The 7,080-nt window shown below is 50.7% G+C and overlaps 1 long non-coding RNA gene across 1 annotated transcript; it reads right to left on the bottom strand.

Annotated features, from left to right (window-relative positions):
- Positions 1-393: 393 nt before the first annotated feature.
- LOC139839255 (uncharacterized) lies at positions 394-980 on the bottom strand. The gene is made up of 4 exons (XR_011756887.1): positions 867-980; positions 668-778; positions 510-579; positions 394-429 (listed from the first exon to the last, which is right to left on the bottom strand). It is a non-coding gene; the product is annotated as an uncharacterized lncRNA (long non-coding RNA).
- Between the last annotated feature and the right edge of the window lie 6,100 nt (positions 981-7,080).

Here is a 7,080-nt window from a genome sequence, read left to right as displayed (position 1 = left end):
TCTTCATGCATAGTGGTGCTCTCCGAGGCATACTCTATATATGTCTATTACATGTAGCATAGTGGTACTCTTCGAGTCAACGATATATGTAACATGTACATCTTCATTCATTGTGGTGCTCTGCGAGTGGTGGTATGACGTCCCGAAGGAAAAATCCCGCCAATTCCTCGCCTATTGCTATGAAGCGGTCATCGATTGAGAGCTTGTTCCGCTTTCTTGCCAACTATAAAAGAATAAGATACAAATGAATACATGAAACAACTATTACTGAAACTCAGCACAACTTATGATAACAAAACAAATTTGTGAAGATTGTTTTTGTACCTCTTTATTTCTCTCATTATTCGTTCTCTCGTTGACAATTCTGCGGATGAACTCGCAAACGAAGAATCCACAGAGATCGGTCCCCGGAGGTTGTTGCGGGCATTTCTTTACAAGAATATAATTCAATCAAACAATAGTCAAGTATGATAATTGAAAGGTGTGTGGACCTAGGTAGTACTACTTACTTTCGCACGCCATCGCAGCTTCGGTGGCCATTCACGGGACGTATCTTCCTTGATGAAAGTTTGCCATACGCTGCTCGACAAAAGAAAATGCATAAAAGAGTCATCAATTAGTTCAAAGCAGGAAATTAACGAAACAAACCGATAAGAATTAAAATTACCTTCTGAGCATTAAAAAACAAGACACGTATAGATCCTTTTCTTTGCTTAGTGAGTCCAAGACTTCAACTTCTCCAATTTCCAAATTGATGACGAGAAGAATAAAGTGAAACCTACGCACGTTTCAATATGTAGTCATTAGTTAAAATTTTGACATACGGTGAGCAAAATATAATGTGTTATAAGACAAGTAAGACTCACTCGAAGTTGTAAGGCCAAAGTATTAGCTTTTTGTCACGTTGTCGCTTCAAAAACCTTAGCAAAGTCTGCGGTGTATCCTTGTTATAGAGGGGATCATCTATGGTTTTGACATGCATTGTGTTCGGGTCAATGAACCCAATGTCTCGTGATATCGTCCCTTTTGCATTCGAGCATCTTCGATCTGCATAATATAGCGCACAAAAGATTATAATCTGCAGACAATGAACGACTTCTCAAATTAAATAAATAAATCACTTACGGACAATAGCAATCGATGATTGATTTGTCGAGGGCCCGGAGATTATATAACTGAAAGAGTTCGGCGAAGTCAACGTTCACACAAGATTTCACGGAAGTAGTGCTCTTCCCTAACTCGCACCATGATAGTCTCGATCCCTTCCTTTGAGGCCTTAAGGTACCACGAATGCAAGTTACGCATACATGTTGGTACCTTCCTGAGATTCTCGACCAAATCTTTCCCTTGAACAAACTGATATGCTCGTTCAGCTAAGGCATAATCAGTTGCGTCTTGTCGAGAACTTTGAACGGTCTTCCCGTCAAACACCTTGAGAGGGGCGACCGATTGAACGGGTTGTTGTCCGAGCTGGTAGACACCGTGTATTCCTTTTATCTCCCCGATACCCGATTTAACGGGTTTTGTCGCTCGATCATCTTGTCATACGACCTTTCAATAGAACGCGCATAGTCAGATGGCGGCGATGGTACAGGTCATATAGATTGTCAACGGTACGCACAACTTTCTCCCGATCTAGTGTCTTCTCGAAAGGTATCTCTGCACTTTCGGTGCAAAAATTTCTTCACCTCGGCCTGAACGGCCTCCGCGTTTTCCTCTGGAGTTTTTTCCCAAGGTAACTTCTCAGAGGCGGCAGTTGTTTTCTCCTTTCTAGCTTTCTTCCTAGGCGGCGTACTGCTCCGCTTAACGGACGCTGTCTTACGCGGAGGATCTCGAGATGGTGGACTCACGCTGGGGTCCCTCTCAGGTAGGTGTGGACTTGGCTGCTCACCAGGACTGCCACCAGGAGGAGTTGATGGCATTTGCTGCTCATGTGTAGGAGTCGGTGGCCTTTGCAAAAGGACGACGTACTTCTTCGGCCATAGGGCGAAACCGTGCTTGACATCGCCAGGTGTCCTCTCATCTTCACCTCTAGGAATATCAAGCTCCACTTTTTCAAACCCCGAAACAACTTCATCCACCCCGACACGAACACAACCAGGTGGAATGGGCATATGATGGTGCATTGCTCCATCTTCACTTGGGTACACATAGCCGACCGCCACCTTACCGTACGCGGTCCCGATTAACATATGTAGCTCGCAATCTGTCTTCTCCGTGACATAATCCACGGGGTAGCTTCCTCCACATCCGTCAAGATGCGAGGAACCGACACCGCTTCTTCGCTGAGATGGGGCAGCATCGGCTTGTGGATCCCGTAGAAACATGGCTGATCGGGTGCCCTCTCGATTTCTCTCAAGAGCCTCCACCCTAGATAACAACTCCGTTACAATGTCGGCGTCCTTCTTCTTCTTTCGCGAACGGCTTCTATAAGTGTCAGCGCTGTCCGGCCACGCTTCCTTCATGGTGAGACCTGGGCGAGCTCGTACTCCGTCCAACATGTTCGGGGTTCCCGTAGCGAGTGTCACTCGTCATTCTCTCGATCGGGAATGTACTCTCCTTTCTCGACCTTTTCAATTGCATCTACAAGCTTCGGTACAATTGCCTCAATTTTTTCCTTCCATTTTCCCTTCGCAACGATCAACCCCTCTTTGGGTCCAACCCTGCCCCATGAGCGAACAACCAGAACTTGGACCGTTCGGGCCAGTCCATGTCTCGTGGAGTGATTCCATGATCCATCAGTTTATTCTCAAACGTTGTCCACTTCGGAATGGCACTCTTGTAGCCACCTAACCCCAAATGATGCGGAAGTTTCTTCTTTGCAGCATTTTCGGTATTTTTCTTCGATCGGGACACAAACTTAGACGATTTCTTATACTCCTTAAATGCGGCCCGTTGATCTTTTATCTTCACTAGATTTTCGGTATTATCATCGAATACCTGGATCTTCATTCTTATATTTGTCCCATAAATTTTTCTTGAAGCTCTGGAATTGTATGGCCATCTTCTTCCATGTCCATTCCTTGACTTTATCCTTCGGCCTTCCGTCATGTCTTCCGGTAGGCTGAACTTTGTCGCAGCGTTTCCCAAAGAAATTTTTTCATGTTGTCGTTGACATAAGTAGCACCACTCTCCGGGTTCTTCGGCTTATGCCACTCTTGAATGCTGATCGGTACATGGTCCCTAACAATAACTCCGGATTGACTTGTAAATTTGCGGCAAAACTCCTTGGGCTCCACTGGTTCACCATTAGCCTTGAATGCCGTGAGGGCTAACCTGCCCTCGCCCTTTAGCACCCGCGTCGGGCCTCGTTTTGTTCTAACAGACTTGCTCAATGATCCGTAAGGCTAAAAGAAAAATTATTCGTTAATAAGTGCAATACAAATAAATGAATGCATCTAGGGATGAACACAGACTAATTGATACATAGATATACACCTCGCCGGAGTTTGTGATGGACACTTCATTGTCTTTTCTAACTTGTTCAGACTCAAGTCCCTCGCCAAAATCATTCAGAAAAGTCGGGTACTCGTTGTCATCTCCATCGTCGGGTTCCGGACCACGGGCACTCTCATAGATCAATCGCTGCACCGCTTCTTCCCCCTCCTCATCTCGGACGAAGGTGCCGTCCTCCATACCTCAATGTCACTGCAAAATTAAGAAAGCAATTGTATTTCATTCATCATGTAATGAGCATATAACAGATTGCTAGATGGATAACAATTGAAATGAAGAAAGCAAAAACCCTAACGGACCGCCACGGCCACGGACACGGTGTTCCCCTCCTCCTCTCGCTCTTCTCTCTATGTCGCGGCGGCACCGCCACGGACTCGGCACCGCTACGCACCCTAACCCTAACACTCGGCGCTCGTCCTCTCGCTCTTCTCTCTATGTCGCGGCGGTTGTCTATATATCGACCGTACACCCCTCGCCGTATGGATACACGCCTAGCACTACAGCAACGGAACAAGGGATGGTCCAACCAGAGCTGCCATCTCGCCTAAATAAAACACTCCCCCACACTTCACCACACTTCGTGGCGCTCTTCGCCGTCCCGCTCCTCTCCTTCCACTTCATCTCCACCAACGACCCCTACACCATGAACCTGCGCTTCATCGCCGCCGACACGCTGCAGAAGCTCATGATGCTCGCCATGCTCACCGCCTGGAGCCACCTCTCAGCGAAGCGGCGGAGCGCCCGGCCCACCCGGCCCACCCTGTGTGTCCGCCCATGGTCAGTCATACAAGAGGCAAGCAAACAGACACACGAGCAGTCTCCCGTGAAAACGACCATCCGCCGGCCGGCCGGCCGGCCTTACCGTCCTATCTTCACACGCATAGATGCTGTTCGCAATCACATACCGCGAGCACCAACAACCACACACACCCGTAGCCCAAGATCCGACGAAGCCATGGCGTCCTCGCACAACAGAGAGGACCAGGTCCTCATCGCCGTCGCGCTGCTACTCGTCCTCTCCTCCCCGCGGGCCGCCAGTGGCGCGCCCAACACGACGCCGCTGTCCGTGCGGTGCAACGGCGCGGTGTACGGCGCCGGGGACCCCTTCGCGGAGAGTCTCGCCTACGTGCTCGCCGACCTGCTGGCCGCCACGCCGTCGTCCCGCGCCCGCGACGCCTACAGCATCTCCCCGTACCCGAACGCGTTCGCCTACGGCCACGCCGCGTGCGGCGGCGCCGGTCCGACAGCCGCGGACTGCGCGACCTGCCTCGGCTCCGCCGGTCTCAGCGGGCGGCGGAGCGCGTCGTGGCGTCGGCCCGCCCGCGTCGGCGCGCCACGAGCGTGGTCCACGAGACCACGTTCTTGCTTGGCATTTCGTCGAACACACCCCGAGCGCCGCCGCGAGGCGGCCGGCCTTGGCGTAGCGCGTCGCAGCGCGGTGGCGACGAAGACGGAGGAGACGGCCGAGGACCTCGACGGCGAAGGCGTGCAGCGACGCGGCGTGGCCGGCGTCGCCGGCCGCGGCGCAGGCCTTGAGCGCGAGGCTGACCACGAAAGGGTCGGTGCCGCGAGCGGGGAGGCGTGGATGCGGGCGGCGGAAAAAGGAGGAGAGGGTCGGGAGGTACCTGCGGGCGGCGGCGGCTGCGCCGGCGGCGGCGGTGCGTCGGCGGCGGCGTGGGTGCGTCGGGCGGCGTGGGTGCGTCTGCGTCGCCGGCGGCGTCGGGGCTCGTGGTCGCGCGGGGAAGAAGAGGATTTGGGGCTCTCGCTGTCGCGCGGCTAAGTCTAAAACATGGCGATGGGTTTTAGTACCGGTTGGTACCACCAACCGTACGAAAGACCTTTCGAACCGGTTGGTGGTACCAACCGGTACTAAAGGTTTTTTTTTGGTTTTCTTTTTTCTTTTACCGTTTTCTTTTTCTTTTGTCGTTTCTTTTTTCTTTTACTCGTTTTCTTCTTTCTTTCTCGTTTCTTTTTCCTTTTATTTTGTGTTTCTTTTCTTTTCTTCTCATTTTCTATTTCTTTTCATTTTCTATTTCTTTTCTTTTCATTTTCTATTTCTTTTCATTTTCTATTTCTTTTCTTTTCATTTTCTATTTCTTTTCTTTTCATTTTCGTTCCCCTTTCTTTTGTGTTTCTTTTCTTTTATATTTCTTTTCTATTTATTTTGTTTTCTGTTTCTTCTTTCTTTTCTTTTATGTTTTTTTTCTTTTCTTTTGTGTTTCTTTTCTTTTCTTTTTATTTTCTGTTTCTTTTCTTCTCTATTTCTTTTCTATTTCTTTTTCTATTTCCGTTTGTTTTCTTTTCTATTTGTTTTCTATATCCTTTTTTATATTTCTTTTCTACATATTTTCTAATTCTTTTCTATATATTATCTATTTCTATTCTTTACTCTTGCCACGACGCCGTCCGCGCGGGAAACTTTCCCGCCACGTACGACGGAAAAAGGCGGGAAAGAAAGGGCGGGAATAAAATTTTATTACGATTGAACTCGAATTAAAATACATAGTTTAACTGAAAATTAAAGATACATGGCCAAATTCTACTGTTGGAGTCATTCAGTCATACTCGTGCCTAGCCCTGTAGTACTCGCCACTGTAGTCGTCGTAGTCGCCGTCATCATCGTCGCTGGCATCGGGGTCGCGGTACTCTCCGGTCGGCGGGTGAGCACGCGTGGGCTGGGACTGAGGGTAGCGCAGGCGGGGGCCACGGTAGGCCATGACGCCCTGGAGAGTCCGGCCGCGCCACCACAGCCGACGGCCGGCCTCGTTGAAGTTCGAAGAGGCGGACCGCCCTCCTCATGCTCGGAAAGCCCCCTCTCACGCCGATCGATGAAGAACCTTCCCCAACTCGGGCTGTAGTCGGGATGCCACTGGGATTCCTCCGCCTGCCCGGCGTGAGCTCGAAGTAGTAGTGGTTCGTGATGGCCATCTCGCGCGCCACACCTAGAGGGACTGAAGGGACCGGTACGCCTCCGACGCTTAGCAACCAGCCGGTCGGGACGCGGTAGCCCGGCGGGCAGGGGTAGTTCGAGGCGCAAAGCGCCTCCGCCTCCCGGGGGGTTAGAGATGCGATGGAAGCCATGGGAGAGAATGATGAGGTTTGCGGATATGAGTCTAGATGTGATATGTAAATGGGGGCCAAGCCTACATATATATAGTGGAAAAATGGCGGGAAGACAAAGGCGGGAACCGGTGAAAAGCGTGGGAAGAAAATAGGCGGGAAGACAGAGGCAAACCTTTAGTACCGGTTGGTGGGTGCAACCGGTACTAAAGCTGTCGGCAGGATAAGGACGCCCTGCTCGATGAGATAAAGTATGTAGCGCACGACGCCCGTCGGTGGGATAAGGACGCGTGGGTAACCTTTAGTACCGGTTGGTGGGTGCAACCGGTGCTAAAGCTGTCGGCAGGATAAGGACGCCCGCTCGATGAGATAAAGTATGTAGCGCACGACGCCCGTCGGTGGGATAAGGACGCGTGGGTAACCTTTAGTACCGGTTGGTGGGTGCAACCGGTGCTAAAGCTGTCGGCAGGATAAGGACGCCCGCTCGATGAGATAAAGTATGTAGCGCACGACGCCCGTCGGTGGGATAAGGACGCGTGGGTAACCTTTAGTACCGGTTGGTGG

This window comes from Lolium perenne, chromosome 4 (genome assembly GCF_019359855.2).
Source record: "Lolium perenne isolate Kyuss_39 chromosome 4, Kyuss_2.0, whole genome shotgun sequence".
Taxonomy (NCBI): Eukaryota; Viridiplantae; Streptophyta; class Magnoliopsida; order Poales; family Poaceae; genus Lolium; species Lolium perenne.
This window is presented reverse-complemented; position numbering and strand designations above follow the sequence as displayed.